The 16,636-nt window shown below is 42.8% G+C and overlaps 1 protein-coding gene across 2 annotated transcripts in view; it reads right to left on the reverse strand.

Moving 5' to 3' along the window:
* Nucleotides 1–16,636, reverse strand: part of itga2.2 (integrin, alpha 2 (CD49B, alpha 2 subunit of VLA-2 receptor), tandem duplicate 2) — a 180,755-nt gene that overhangs the window by 133,572 nt on the left and 30,547 nt on the right. The window lies entirely within an intron of this gene.

Consider the following 16,636-nt stretch of genomic DNA (forward strand, 5'->3'; position numbering starts at 1 on the left):
GTGCCATATACTGCAGCTCACTTCCTGCTGTGTATTGGGTGGTCTTCAGCTGATCTGGTAGGCATAATGGTACATCCTGCCAGAAGTTTAGGAGGGGTTGTATTTGTGGAAGAGGTGGAGCCCAGGGAAACAGTGATCTGTATCAGAGAAGCACCAATTTGTTAATGTGTAGAAGGAAGCCTTTCAGTGCATCATGTCTGTACTGGCTCTCTGAACGTTTTAACTCTGTGCCAATCTCTAGCCTTTTCCAGATAACCCAGCACATCATTTTAGATTTGGATTTATTGCCATATGTATATTAAAAATCCAGTAAAAAGTGCTTTCGCACGTTGTGCACCAAGCGTAGCAATACACTGACACCATCTTGAAACACTGAAACACTGAAGAAGGGTCCCGACCCAAAACATCAGCTTTCCTGCTCCTCTGATGTTGCCTGGCCTGCTGTGTTCCTTCAGCTCCACATTGTATTACTTACTGTATGAGACTTCACCTTTCTTTCTTTTTCTTATTTGTCCTCTGCTGCTCCTCCAGTTTCTGCTGGGTATCTATAATAGGCTCTGATGTCTTGGTTACGGGCTTCCACCACTTCCACTCCAGCAACCACCATCATTTGTGCAAGCTAGCTGAAGCCATGGGCCTATGGAAGCAGTATCTCATGATCCTCATCTGACGCTCCTTCAAATGCTGCCGCCAATTCACCATCCGTTTCTTTTGCCGATGCTTCTACTCCTTTAGACACCTTGGCCTAGCTGTGGACCCTGGCCCAGTCTGCAAGCCTGGGGCCGGAGTCACCCCGGAACTTCCTGAATGCCTTGATTGATCCTGCCTCCTTCGCACCTCAAAATAGTGCATTTCTTACACTAACTCACAACCTGAAAAAGTTCTTTATAACTTTGCATTTCTTTCTTTTGTAAAACAATTAAATAGAACATGGAATGTAGAACACAATCAACAACTTCTAGAATATCAAAATGCTTCTCTCTATTCTTGCTATCATCCACATTCCTCTCTTTGGTCAATACTGATACAAAGTACTCATTAAGGTTCTCACCCACTTCCTATAGCTCCAAGCATAAATTAAGTGATCTTACCATTTGCCTAGCTGACCTTTTGTTCCCAATATATGTACAAAATGCCATGGAATTCTCCTTAATTCTTCTTGCCAAAGACATGGTCTTTTTTTAGCCATCCTAATTCCTTGTTTAAGTTCTTTCCTGCTTCCTTTATATTCCTCAAGGGCTTTGCGGGATTTCTGTTTCCTAAACTGTGCATGTGCTTCCTTTTTACAAACAGCAGAGTGTGTAAGTTTATTTCAGTTGTCCCTTCAAATCATATGGGTCCTTTATTTGAAAGAGCAATAGGACTTCCATACACTTTTAAGCACTTGCCTGATTTAAGTGGGCTTTTGGCTCACTCAGTATAAGGTTGAGTCAATATGGTGACAAATAAAGAGCATGGTGATACATTCATACACACGATCTAATCCTGATATTCTTACCATTTCCATTGGGCCATTTGTTAAGAAAGAGCCCTAAAAACTATGCATGGAAATAATTCATCCCAAAGAATTCTGAAGTAAAAGAATTAATAGAAAATAAATCAATTTTACACTCCATCTCAATATCTTGATTTTGGTTGTTATTCATGAAACTTTCACTGAAGCCTTCTACCAATTTATCAACATTATTCAGCCCCTGTATGCACAGACAAGAGACTGTCATTTACTTGCATTTACAATAGTTCTGAATGGGCTTAAACTCAGGCCAAAAAGTTTGGGAACTCAGTATTTTGCAGTGAATTTCCAAAGTGATCTTTTTTTTCCTGTTTCTTTTCTTTGTAACCAACATTTGGCGTCCTGGATTTCTAAATAAACTTTTCTGGCATTAAAATGGTCAAAAATTGAAATGTTTCAAAAACTGTGCTTTCTGAATCACAAATGCTAATATGCAGGAAGGAATATAAACAAAGTTCTGAGCAGTGTTGAAGTCTGCATCATTTTCGTTGTGTTTTTTAACATTTTGAATAATGATTATGAGATTTCCAAGAAATGTTGATGTAAATTGCCAATCACAATATCTGAGGAAATACTGGCCAGAATCCTGTGACAAATTGTATGAATTCCTTCCTACAGCAGAACTCCCCAATGCCACTTCACAAGAACTTTTCTCTTAAATAGCTGCATGTTCTAAAGTGGTCATATTCTTCTCCTTTCAATCTTAATAGAGAAATTTCCATTGCTTATTTGCTTAGTCACTCCCATCTGCTCTGCCATTCAAGTACTAACTCCAAACAGTACAGGTGAGGAGGAAGAATTTGAATCTATGAATATAACTAAATGTTACAATAATAAATGGAAGCCTCCTTCATTCTCAAGCATCACGGAAGCAAAACCGGGAAGAAGTCAAACTATTTCCCCAAATAATCAGAAACATTCTAGACGAGTTTTGAGAAGATTTGTAGCTCAGGTTGAGGTTCTGGATGTAAGTTTGCTCGCTGAGCTGGAAGGTTAGTTTTCAGACATTTCGTCACCATTCTAGGTAACATCATCAGTGAGCCTCCGGTGAGCGCTGGTGTTATGTCCCGCTTTCCATTTATGTGTTTAGGTTTCCTTGGGCTGGTGATGTCATTTCCTGCATTGGTGATGTCATTTCCTGTTCTTTTTCTCAGCGGATGGTAGATGGGCTCCAAATCAATGTGTTTGTTGATGGAGTTCCGGTTGGAATGCCATGCTTCCAGGAATTCTCGTGTATGTCTCTGTTTGGCTTGTCCTAGGATAGATGTGTTATCCCAATCAAAGTGGTGTCCTTCCTCATCGGTGTGTAAGGATACTAGTGATAGTGGGTCATGTCTTTTTGTGGCTAGTTGGTGTTCATGTATCCTGGTGGCTAGCTTTCTGCCTGTTTGTCCAATGCAGTGTTTGTCACGAGAATTCCTAGAGGCATGGCATTCCAACCGGAACTCCATCAACAAACACATTGATTTGTAGCCCATCTACCACCCTCTGAGGAAAAGATCAGGAAATTACATCACCAATGCAGGAAATGACATCACCAACCCAAGGAAACCTAAACACGTAAACAGAAAGTGGGACATAACACCAGTGCTCACCGGAGGCTCACAGATGATGTTACCTAGAATGGTGATGAAACATCTGAAAACAAACCTTCCAGCTCAGCGAGCAAACTTACATCCACATTCTAGACTTTCATTAGTAAATGTTGAATTTAGATCAAAGAAATCACTCTTACAAATAGGTCCCTATCAATGTTTATATTCCTCCCACCTACTCAAAGAGCCTCCTCCCACCTACTCCTTTTATTCCTTTCTCCCTTATGTGCTTTTCTCGTTCCCTTTAAATACATCAATGTTATAAACCACTGCTACTCCATGACGTTCTAAATAATGTGTTGGGAAGATATGACTTAAACATTTCTTTTAAATAAAGAATGGGTAGAACAATAAGCTGTTGTCAGATCTGTTGTCAGACATAATTCGTTTTATTGGAGTATGCAGTAATTTGTTTCAATGCCTGGTCACTTTTTAAAAAATTGTACGGCAACTTAAGGATGCCAACCTGTGTGCAGAGTACACAAGAGGGTTTGATACCTGTGAGGATACACAGCTCTGAGGAAACAATCGGCAGCGGGCCTTATGTGTTAGCCACTAATCTTTATCACAGACTTCCATCTTATATGGGGCAGCCTACATCATTGCTCACTGATCTACGACCATTTTGTTTTAAGCTACTGGTTCTATTGTGCCCAATTACTCTGGTCTGATACAGGTAAACCACTTGCTTGCCTAATCTGAAGTAGCTCCTGTCTTAAAAAAATTGTGACAAATTATAGTTTAGCAATGAAGTACAAGGGGCCATGGCTTACGAATGTCTGACTTATGGATGCTCTTCTTATGAATGCGATCCCATACAGGAATGCACTTTTCAATACACAAACAATCCCTGTACTTTCAAACAGCTATTTTACTTAGTTCTGCATTGTGTTTTGGCTTGCTAACAAATTGATTTCATTTCATTTATTTGTGGGACATGAGCATTGCTGACTGGCCAGCAATTCTTGCCCATCCCTAGTTGTCCTTGAGAAGGTGGTGGTGAGCTGCCTTCTTGAACTGTTGCAGTCCACCTGCTGTGAATTGACCCACAATGCTATTAGGGAGGGAATTCCAGAATTTTGACCCAGTGACAGTGAAGGAATGGCGATATATTACCCAGTCAGGATGGTGAATGGCTTGGAGGGGAACTTGTAGGTGGTGGTGTTCCCATATGTGTGCTGCCCTTGTCCTTTTAGATGGGCTTGGTCGTGGGTTTGGAAGGTGCTGTCTGAGGATCTTTGGTGAATTTCTGCAATGCATCTTGCAGATAGTACACACTGCTGCTACTGAGCATTGGTGGTGGAGGGAGTGAATGCTTGTGGATGTAGTGCCAGTCAAGCTGGTCACTTTGTCCTGGATGGTGTCAAGCTTCTTGAGCGTTCTTGGGGCTGCACTCATCCAGGCAAGTGGGGAATGCTCCATCACACTCCTGACTTGTGCCTTGTAGATTGTGGACAGGCTTTGAGGAATCAGGAAGTGAGTTACTCTTCACAGTATTCCTTAATTCTGGCCTGCTTTTGCAGCCACTGCATTTATGTGGTGAGTTCAGTTGAATTTCTGGTCAAGGTTAACAGCCAGGATGTTGATAATGGGGGTTTCAGTGATTTGATTTATTGGTTGTGAGATCGCTTAGCTTGGTTTCTCATTTGCTGCTTTTGCTGTTTGGCGTGCAAGTGGTCATGTTTGCAAGCTTTCCCATGTCGATACTTCATCTTCAGGTATGTTTGGTGCTGCTCCTGGCCTGCCCTCCTGCACACTTCATTGAACAAAGTTTGATCCCCTGGCTTGATGGTAATTGATGGTAATTTCCACAGTGATCAAAAATGCCCTCGACCGTGTCTCCTGCACTTCCCACAACTCATTCCTCACACCCCCTATTCGCAATAATAACCAAAGCAGAATCCCCCTCATCCTCACGTACCACCGACCAACCACCAAATCCAATGCATCATCCTCTGACATTTCCACCATCTGCAATCCAACCCTACAGCCAAAGACATTTTTCCCTCCCTACCCTTATGTGCTTTCCGGAGGGACCACTCTCTCTGTGACTCCCTTGTTCGCTCCATGCTCCCCTCCAGCCGCACCACCCTCACACTTTTCCCTGCAACTGAAGGAAGTGTGACACCTGCCCCTATACCTTCCCCCTCATCCCCATCCCAGGCCCGAGGAAGATTTTTCACATCAAACAGATGTTCACCTGCACATCTGTCAATGTTATATACTGTATCTGCTGTTCCCGTTGTGGCCTCCTCTACATCGGGGAAACCAAATAGAGGCTTGGGGACTGCTTTGCGGAACACCTACGCTCTGTTCGCAACAAACAACTACACCTCCCATCGCGAACCATTTGAATTCACCCCCCAGCTCCTCGGAGGACATGCCCAACCTGGGCCTCCTGCAGTGCCACAATGACGCCACCCGAAAGATGCAGGAACAGTATCTCACATTTCACTTGCTCTGCAGCCCAAGGGTACCAGTGTGGATTTCACAAGCTTCAAAATCTCCCCTCCTCTGACCACATGCCAAAACCAGCCCCGCCTTCCAACCATTCCTCCCACCTCAAGCCACACCCCCACCCCCTTCCCACTAACCTCATCCCGTCTCCTTGACTTGTCTGTCCTCCCTGGGCTGACCTATCCCCCACTAAATCCCCACCTACATTCACCTTCACCGGCTCTAACCCTGCCTCTTTGACCTGCCTGTCTCCTGTCACCTTATCTTCTCCTTAATCCATCTTCTATCCGCCTCCCCCATCTCCCTATTTATTTCAGAATCCCCTTCCCCTCCCCAATTTCTGAAGAAGGGTCCTGAACCAAAACGTCAAACTTTCCTGCTCCTCTGATGCTACTTGGCCTGCTGTGTTCATCCAGCTTCACACCGTGTTATCATTGAAGGTAATAGTTGAGTGGTGGATATGCTGGACCATGAGGTTACAGATTATGTTGGAGCACAATTCTGCTGCTTTTGATGGCCCACAGCTACTCATGGATGCCCAGCCTTCAGTCGCTAGATCTGTGAAAAGTCTGTCCTACTTAACATGGTGATAATGGGACACTATCTGTGGGACAGGACGTATCCTGGGATGGTGATAGTGGTGTCTCAGACATTGCCTGTAAGGTACGACTCTGTAAGTACAACTAAGTCAGGCTGTTGCTTATCTGGTCTGTGAGACAGCTCTCCCAATTTTGGCACCAACACAATGGAAGTTATTCTTGATGTGAAGGGGGACTTTGTCTCCACAAGGACTGTGCGATGGTCATTCTCACTGAACCTGTCATGGACAGATGTAACTGCAGCTGGCAGATTGGTAAGGATGAGGTCAAGTATATTTTTCCCTCTTGTTGGTTCCCTCACCACCTGCCAAAGACCCAGTCTAGCAGTTATGTCCTTTAGGAACCGACAAGCTCGATCAGTAATACTGCTGCCAAGCCACTCTTGTGGTGGACGTTGAAATCCCCCACCCAGAGTACATTTTGTGTCCTTGCCATCCTCAGTGCTTCCTTTAAGTGCTGTTCAACATGAAGGAGCACTGATTCACCAGTCGATGGAGGACGGTACGCGGTAACCAGCAGGAGGTTTCCTTGCCCATGTTCAACCTGAACTCACGAGACTTCACTGGCTCCAGAGTCAATGTTGATGACTCCTGGAGTAACTCCCTCCCTACTGTATACCAGTATGTCATCATGTCTGCTGGGTCTGTCCTACTGGTGGGAGAGGACGTATCCAGTAATGGTGATGGTGCTGTCTGGGACATTGTCGGTAAGGTATGACTCTGTATGTATGACTATGTCAGGCTGTTGCTTAACTAGTCTGTGAGACAGCTCTCCGAATTTTGGCACCAGCCCCCAGATGTCAGTGAGGAGGACGTTGCAGGTTTGACAGGGCTGTTTCTGCCATTGTCTTTTATGGTGCCCGGTTCAATGCCAGGTAATCCATCCGGTTTCATTTCTTTGAGACTTTGCACCGATTGGTACTGCTGAAGGGTTGCTAGAGCTGGGTCATTTCAAGGGCAATTGAGAGTCAAGCACATTGCTGTAGGAATGGGGTCAAATGCAGGCCTGACCAGGTGAGGATTGGCAGATTTCCTTCCCTGAAGGACATTAGTGAACCAGATGGGCTTTTCTGACAAGTGGCAATGATTTCACGGCAATCAGTATATTCTTAATTCCAGGCTTTTTGTTTTCTAATTATTGAATTCAAATTCCATCCTCTGCTGTGGTGGGATTTGAACCTGTGTCCCCAAAACATTAGTTGGGTTTCTGTATTAATAATCTAGCGATAATACCACTCAGCCATTGCCTACCAGATCAGAATCAATCATGGGACCTGTTCCCAACCCAGGGATTATCTGTACCAGTGACACTGATGTGACAAATATTGTGACTGAGACTATGAGGAGGACCTGGATAATCGGTCTTACCCTTTCAAGAACCTAAACTGTTCTATTACCAGATCCAGATGAGATCAACATATTGGGTCTGCTTAAGGGACTTATCAGGATTCAGACCTTCCCTCTCAGTCCTCCTCTGCAGAGCAGACTCAGTCCTCGCCTGACCTCTCCCCCACTAAACTTCAGAACAGGTGGGTCAGGTAGAGTGTGGCAGAAAGGCAAACTAGATGATTTTATAAGGCCTCTTAACTGAAAATCTGTCAGCTCAAGACTGGCCAATTCTGCCTAAGAATAACTCTCAAAAGGGAATTAAATAAATATTTGAAGGGTAACTATGGAGAAAGCAAGATAATGGTTCCAATTAAGTTACTGTGTTAACAAACTGGCACAAGAATGTAGGGTTAAGTGATCTCTTTCTACATCTTTTCATTCTGCGATTCTGTTATGACAGGTAATTGGTCCTGGATTAAATACTAATGATATGAGCAGAGGGTCGTAAAATTTTTCACTGCTTAGACAGAATTGTGAGATTGAGGAACATACTTTAACTGAGTAGCAGTAAAGGAAAGGTCTCCCAGCAGAGATGGAGTGAGGTTTAAGGTGGTGTATAACATACTAATCTAACAAATTGCTTTGCTCCGGACTGGGTCTGAATTAATTCCATGACTGAGATTTGCTAGTCTTCAAAAAAACGGGCTGGAAACCATACTGTTTTAAACTGATAAACATTTATTAGCTTGTTCTCATTCTTTCAAGTGATGTTAGCATCATTAGCTGGACCATCCCATGTAAAAAGTAGAACATAGAACATAAAACAGTACAGCACAGTATGGGCCCATCGGCCCACGATGTTGTGCTGACGTATTATCCTACTCTAAGATCAAGCTACCCTGTATACCCTACATTATATTATCATCCATGTGCCTATCCAAGAGCTAATGTATCTGACTCCACTACCACTGATGGTAGCGCATTCCATGCACCCACCATTCTCTGTGTAAAGTAGTTAAGAGTAAACTACATTGAATGTTTGGGGTCACAAATAGGCTAGACCAGGTAAACATGGCAGATTACCTCGCCTGAAGGATATCACTGAATTACATTGGCCTTTACATCAAATGACAGTCGTTACACTGGTAACTTTTTCCCCAGAATGTTTGCTGTATTCAACTTTCAATATCAATAGGGGATTTGAACTCATATTTGAAGTTCTAGATTAATAGCCTGGTGACAGTGCCACTATCTATTTCACCAAGGAGGGGGACATGACAGATGTTGAGGTTAGGGATAGAAGCTTGATTACTCTATGTCAAGTCGGCATAAGGAGGGAGAAAGTGTTGGGTATCCAAAAAGGCATTAAGGTGGACAAGCCCCCAGGTCTGGATGTGATCTATCCCAGGTTGTTGAGGGAAGCAAGAAAGGAAATAGCCGAGGCCCTATCAGATATCTTTGCAGCATCTTTAAACATGGGTGAGGTCCCAGAGGACTGGAGAATTGCTAATGTTGTCCCTTTGTTTAAGAAGGGTAGCAGGGATAATCCAGGCAATTATCGACCGGTGAGCCTGACATCAGTAGTAGCGAAGCTGCCGGAGAAGATGCTGAGGGATAGGATCTATTCCCATTTGGAAGAAAATGGGCTTATCAGTGATAGACAACATGGTTTTGTGCAGGGAAGGTCATGTCTTACCAACTTAATAGAATTCTTTGAAGACGTGACGAAGTTGATTGATGAGGGAAAGGCTGTAGATGTCACATACATGGACTTCAGTAAGGCATTTGATAAGGTTTCCCATGGCAGGCTGATGGAGAAAGTGAAGTCACATGGGGTCCAGGGTGTGCTAGCTAGATGTATAAAAAACTGGCTGGGCAACAGGATACAGACAGTAGTAGTGGAAGGGAGTTTCTCAATTTGGAGACGTGTAACCAGTGGTGTTCCACAGGGATCTGTGCTGGGACCACTGGTGTTTGTGATATATGTAAACGATTTGGAGGAAGGTGTAGGTGGTCTGATCAGCAAGTTTGCTGATGACACTAAGAATAGTGGAGTAGCAGATAGTGAAGGGGACTGTCAGAGATTACAGCAGAATATAGATAGACTGGAGAGTTGGGCAGATGGAGTTCAATCTGGACAAATGCGAGGTGATGCATTTTAGAAGATCTAATTCACGAGCAAACTATATAGTATATGGAAAAATGCTAGGGAAAATTGATTATCAGAGAGATCTGGGTGTTCAGGCCCATTGTTCCCTGAAGGTGGCAACGCAGGTCAATAGAGTGGTCAAAAAGGCATACGGCATGCTTTCCTTCTTCAGATGAGGTATTGAGTACAAGAGTTGGCAGGTCATGTTACAGTTATATAGGACTTTGGTTCGACCACATTTGGAACACTGCATACAGTTTTGGCCGCCACATTACCAAAAGGATGTGATGCTTCGGAGAGGGTGCAGAGGAGGTGCATCAGTATTGCCTGGTATGGAGGGCGTTAGCTATGAAGAAAGGTTGAGTAGATGAGGATTATTTACATTTAGAAAAGCGGAAGTTGAGGAGGGGCCTAATTGAGGTCTACAAAATCATGAGGGGTATAGACAAGGTGAATAGCAAGAAGCTTTTTCCTAGAGGGGGGACTCAATTACTGGGAGTCATGAGTTCAAAGTGAGAGGAGGAAAGTTTAAGGGAGATATGCGTGGAAAGTTCTTTACACAGAGGGTGGTGGGTGCCTGGAACGCGTTGCCAGCGCAGGTGGTAGATGCAGACACGTTAACATCTTTTAAGATATATTTGGACAGGTACATGGATGGGCGGGGAGCAAAGGGATACAGACCGTTAGAAAATAGATGGCAGGTTTAGACAGAGGATCTCGATCAGCACAGGCTTGGAGGGCCGAAGGGCCTGTTCCTGTGCTGTAATTTTCTTTGTTCTTTGTTCTTTGTTCTATCTCACTGCCTCACCAACACAAATGCAAAATAGATTGTTACGGAATTCCTCCCTCTCAGATTCCAATACATACGAGCTGACATAAACTGACATCACTTGGTGAAGAATCCATAGTTTCAGACTTCATTTTATGTGCCATAGATATGGAAATTCTGAAAGTGTTTCAGGCCCACAGGATGTTATCTTGGGGAGACTTATTAATGGCAACGCAATTGGGAGGTGGCGAGTTGACTCTTCATCATAAAAGGCCATCACCTTACAACAGTGTGCCTCAAATGGTACTGCCACTGATGACGGACACAGTGTAGACATTGGAAAACTGTCCAGTTCTGATTTTATGATGGAGGTGAAGTCATTGTTGGCACAATTGAAGATAGCTGGGCTGAGGATACTACCCTGAGAAAATGCAGCAATGCCCTAGCATAAGACAATAGCTTGAATTTTAGTGAAAGCTAACAGCCTCTCTTTTGTTGCAAAATAGTTCTGGATTCCTGACTTCTATCTCCAAAACACCCCACCATTTTCACAAGGAAGGAAATGGGGCAGAGTGTCAATTTACGCAGTTCCCAGAGGTAGCTACATGTGTTAAAAGGCACCAACATCTGGCTAATCCAATTTTAACTCATGGTATGCCTAAAATACTTTCGACCTGGTGAGAGAATGTCTACAGTGATTGGAGTCTTTTGGAAGAGCTATGGCACCCTTTTGAATGGCATTCTTTCCTTTCTAGGAAGCTATGTGACCTTTAGGAGACGTGCGTTCCCATTCAGATGGTTAAAGGTAAACATCAATGTGTGTCAAAAATGTTTAAACTATGTTTAAACTAATTGAAAAATGTTTAAACTAATTGAAAGTATCAAAAGGAGCCATAAAGCTGTTAAGGCATTTAAACTGTTGACCATTAAATATGTGAAAATTAAAGAGTATGTGAAAATTAAACTGGAGGTCTGGAGTATTCTTTAGGGAAGGAAACTGCCATCCTTACCAGGCCTGGCCTACATGTGACTCCAGACCCACAGCAAAGTGGTTGACTCTTAACCTCCCTCTGCACAATCAGGGATGGGCAATAAATGCTACCTAGTCAGCGACACCTTCATCCTGTTAATGAATAAAGAAAAAAAAGTGTTGTTGTTTCTTTATTCTGTTGATACAAATCTGGAGATTTGGATTAGTCCTGTATGACAGATTGTATAATCTTTGATTACCATATTTTGAAACCTCTAATTTCACAGTTTGATTGATATATCCCAAGTGATTTTAAACACTGTAATGGGGCTATAGTTTCTAATGCTTACTTTGTAAGGGATTAAATTCAGCTAAATCTTGCGAATGTTCCGGAACCAAGAGGTTATGCTGCAGCTGTACAAAACTCTGGTGCGGCCGCACTTGGAGTATTGTGTACAGTTCTGGTCACCGCATTATAAGAAGGATGTGGAAGCTTTGGAAAGGGTGCAGAGGAGATTTACTAGGATGTTGCCTGGTATGGAGGGAAAGTCTTACGAGGAAAGGCTGAGGGACTTGAGGCTGTTTTCATTAGAGAGAAGAAGGTTGAGAGGTGACTTAATTGAAACATATAAAATAATCAGAGGATTAGATAGGGTGGATAGGGAGAGCCTTTTTCCTAGGATGGTGACGGCGAGCACGAGGGGGCATAGCTTTAAATTGAGGGGTGAAAGATATAGGACAGATGTCAGAGGTAGTTTCTTTACTCAGAGAGTAGTAAGGGAATGGAGCGCTTTGCCTGCAACGGTCGTAGATTTGCCAACTTTAAGTACATTTAAGTTGTCATTGGGCAAGCATATGGACGTACATGGAATAGTGTAGGTTAGATGGGCTTGAGATCGGTATGATATGTCGGCACAACATCGAGGGCCGAAGGGCCTGTACTGTGCTGTAATGTTCTATGTTCTATGTTTGTTTTTCAATGAGTTGCTTTTATTTGAAACAGTGAATTAACACTTAAATGTATTTAACCTCAGTGTGGGTCTTCAGATCTACTCATGTTGGATATCGAATGAGAATAGTGGATATAAGGACAAAAAGTAATAGATGAGGAGCACACATTGACGTGATTTTGCAGAAAAATGTCATAGGGGCTACAAAGGGCCATCTGGAAGTGCTGCAAGTGTCGGCCATTATGAGCTGCATTAAACTAATCCCAGGTATGTTCATGGAAGTTCATGTCTATATGTCTGCAACAACTCCAATAATTTTTCTTTGACAATGAGATGGCTTCAACCAAACTTTTTCAGTTTTCCTCGGAGCAGTTAATGGATTGTCTGGATAAGCATTGCCTTGATTTCATCTGCTTGATTGGTCCTTTTCGTGAACACCCAGTGGTGCTACTGACATCGTCTACACTTCTCATTTGGTAAGGATTAATCTCATTGCAGCCAAGGAAAATTCAATGTCATTTCTCCTCTTACATTACTTTGTTCCCTGAAATCGCATACCCCACTAACATCAGTCTTCGATTCTAATTACAATGCTTTCAGTTTCAGAATGTTCTCAGACACATTCTGTTCAGATTTTACTGCCAAAGGTACCATTAGTCTTGTCTATCCACTATTTGGAAGAAACTTTTCTGAAGAACAATCACATTAGACTGGGAATGTTAGCTCTATCTCTCTCTCTCCAGAGATGCTGCCAGACCCACTGAATGACCTTCAGCACTTTAGTTGTTTCATGTCATTGAGTCATACTGCGTGGAAATAGACTCCTGGGTCCAATCAGTCCATACTGCACAGAATCCCAAACTGGATTACTCGGCCTGATCAGGTCCTGGAGATTTATCCACCTTTATAGTTTCTCAGACCTCTAGCACTGCTTCTTTTGTAACGTGTAACCTGTTTCCAAAATATCAATTTTTATTTCCCTGCAATTTCTAGTCTCCATTTCTTTCCATACAGTAAAATCTGAAGCAAAATATTTATTCAATGTGTCCGCCATTTCCTGAGGTTCAACACAAAGACAACCTTTTTAAACTTTAAGTGACATGACTCTGTCTCCAGTTGCTGTTTCACTTCTAATGTACTTGTAGAATACCTTTGGATTATAGAACATAGAACATAGAAGTACAGGCTCTTCAACACATGTTGTGTCGAACTTTTACCTTAATCCTAAGGTCTATTGAACCTCCACCCCTACGTTGCACTATCATCCATATGCCTATCTAACAGCCGCTTGAATGCTCCTAATGAAGCTGACTCCACATTCCCTCTCCGGCAATGCATTCCACCCCCGGCCATTCTCTGAGTAAAGAACCTACCTCTGACGTCTCCCCTATATCTTCCTCCAGTCACTCTAAAACTATGCCCCCTTGTAATAGTTACCTCCACCCGAGGAAAAAGTCTCTGGCAGTTCACTCTATCTATACCTCTGATCATTTTGTACACCTCTATCAAGTCACGTCTCATCCTTCATCGTTCTAAAGAGAAAAGCCCGAGCTCTCTCAACCTTTCCTCGTAAGACCTTCCTTCCATTCCAGGCAACATCCTGATAAATCCCCTCTGTACCTTTCTAACGCTTCCACATCTTTCCTGTAATGGAGCAACCATAACTGGACACAATACTCCAGATGTGGCCGAACCAGGGTTTTGTATAGCTGGAGCATTACTTCATGGCTCTTGAACTCCATCCCTCCATGAATGAAAGCTAATACACCATACGCCTTCTTAACAACTCTGTCCACCTGGGTGGCAGCTTTCGGGAACTGTGGTCATGAACCCCGAGATCCCTCTGCTCCTCCACACTGCCAAAAATCTTTCTGTTACCCTGTATTCTGCTTTCAAGTTTGTCCTTCCAAAATGAATCACCTCATACTTTTCAGGGTTAAACTCCATCTGTCACTTCTCAGTCCAGCTCTGCATCCTATCAATGATGTTGCTTTGTAACCTAGAACAGCCCTCTGCACAATCCACAACTCGGCCCACCTTTGTATCATCCGCAAACTTACTCATCCACCCTTCCACTCCTTCATCTAAATCATTTACGAAATCACAAATAGAAGAGGACCCCGAACAGATCCTTATGGTACACCGCTTGTAACTGAGCACCACATTGAATATTTTCCGTCCACTACCATCCTTTGTCTTCTCAGGGTCAGTCAATTCTGAATCCAACCTGCAACACTTCCCCCTATCCCTTGCCTCCTTACTGTCTGCATGAGCCTACCATGGGGAACATGATCAAATGCCTTCCTTAAATACATGTATATGACATCCACTGCTCTACCTTCATCCACGTGCTTGGTCACTCTTCAAAGACTTCAATAAGGTTTGTGAGGCATGATCTAACCCTCATAAATCCGTGCTGACTATCACGAATCAAACTATAGGGGAGACGTCAGAGGTAGGTTCTTTACTCAGAGAATGGTCGGGGGTGGAATGCATTGCCGGAGAGGGAATGTGGAGTCGGCTTCATTAGGAGCATTCAAGCGTACCTTTCCAAGTGATCGTAAATCCTACCTCTCAGAACTCATTCCAATAATTTGCCCACCATTGATGTAAGACTACCTGGCCTGCAATTTCCGGGGTTATCCCTGTTCCTTTTTTCGAGCAAGGGAATAATGTTTGCCTCTCTTCAATCTTCAGCACTATACCCATGGACAGTGAGGATGAAAAGATCATTGCCAAAGGCCCTGCGATCTCTTCCCTCGCTTCCAATGGAATTCTCGAATAAATCCCATCAGGCCCGGTGAACTTAAGTATCTTCACATTCCTCAAAATTCTACATACATCCTCCTTACTAACATAGACCTCCTCTAGCCTATCAGCCTATTTCTCACTGTCTTCCTCTACTACTCAGTCCCTCTCAGTTGTGAATACCAAAGAAAATTATTCATTAAGGACCTCTCCTACCTCTTTAGGCACCGTGCACAAATACCCTTTACAATCCTTGATTGGCCCAACCCTTTCCCTGGTCATTCTCTTATTCCTCACATACATGTAAAAAGCCTTGGAGTTTTCCTTGATCCTATCTGCCAAGGTTTTCTCATGTCCCCTTATTCCTCTTCTATGCCCTTTCGTCAGCTCCTTCCTGGATAACTTGTATCCCTCTAGAGCCTTTTCCGTTTCTTGTTTCCTAAATCTTACATCCTTAACTTTATCCGCCAAGGTTACTTCATATTCCATCTTCGCCTTCCTGATTTCCCTCTTAAGAATGCCCCTACACTCTTTATACTGTTCAAGACATTCAATTGAACTCAGTTGTCTATATCTAAAATATGATTCTTTTTTATTCTTGACTAGAGACTCAATTTCTTTATTCATTCTTTGTTCTCTAATCCAAATAGCCTCACCTTTTGCTCTTAACAGGAGCAAAATACTCTGAACTCAAGTTATCAAACTTTTGAAAGCCCCCCACTTGTCAGATATCCCCTTACGTGCAAAGACTACTCAAATCAACTTTTGAAAGTTGTTGTTTCATGACATTAAAATTTGCCTTGTTCCAATTAAAAACTTTAACTTTGACAGAAGGTTTATCCTTTTCCTCGAACATCATAACACTAATAGGATTATAATAGCTAGGCACAAAGTGTTCCCCTACTTTAACCTCGGTCACTAGTTTGGCTTTATTACTCAAGAGGAGGTCAAGTTTTGCTCCTTTGCGAATAGGAACATTTACATATTGATAAAGAAAACTTCTATGAGCACATGTAACAAATTCTTCACCATTCAAACCTCTAACACTATGATGGTCCCTGCCAATATTTGGAAAAGTAAAGCTCCCATTATTACAAGCTTATTTTTCTTCCAATTATCTGAGGTCTCTCTATATACTTGTTCCTCAATTTCCCTCTGATTACTGGGAGGCCTGTAATACAAACCCTTCAAGGTGACCATTACTTTCCATTTTCTTCAATTTTAACCCATATACTTTCACTGGATGGGTTTTTCAGAAATATCATCTCTAGATACAGCAGCAATATTTTCCTTGATCAAAAACGCTACTCCCCATTCTTTCTTGCCTTCCATTCTATCCTTCCTATAGCACCTAAAACATGGAACACTGAGCTGCCAGTCCTGTCCATCTTTTAGCCAATTTTCTATAAGAGCTATGACATCTCAATCCCATGTTCCCAAACATGCCATGCATTAATCAGCTTTACCTGTAATCAGCTTTACCTTGCATTGAAATAAATGCAGTTTAATTCTTCAGAGTTACTTCATTCTCTGACTTGCTCTTGTCAGTCTTTTTTTA

Source organism: Stegostoma tigrinum, chromosome 1 (assembly GCF_030684315.1).
Source record: "Stegostoma tigrinum isolate sSteTig4 chromosome 1, sSteTig4.hap1, whole genome shotgun sequence".
Classification (NCBI taxonomy): Eukaryota; Metazoa; Chordata; class Chondrichthyes; order Orectolobiformes; family Stegostomatidae; genus Stegostoma; species Stegostoma tigrinum.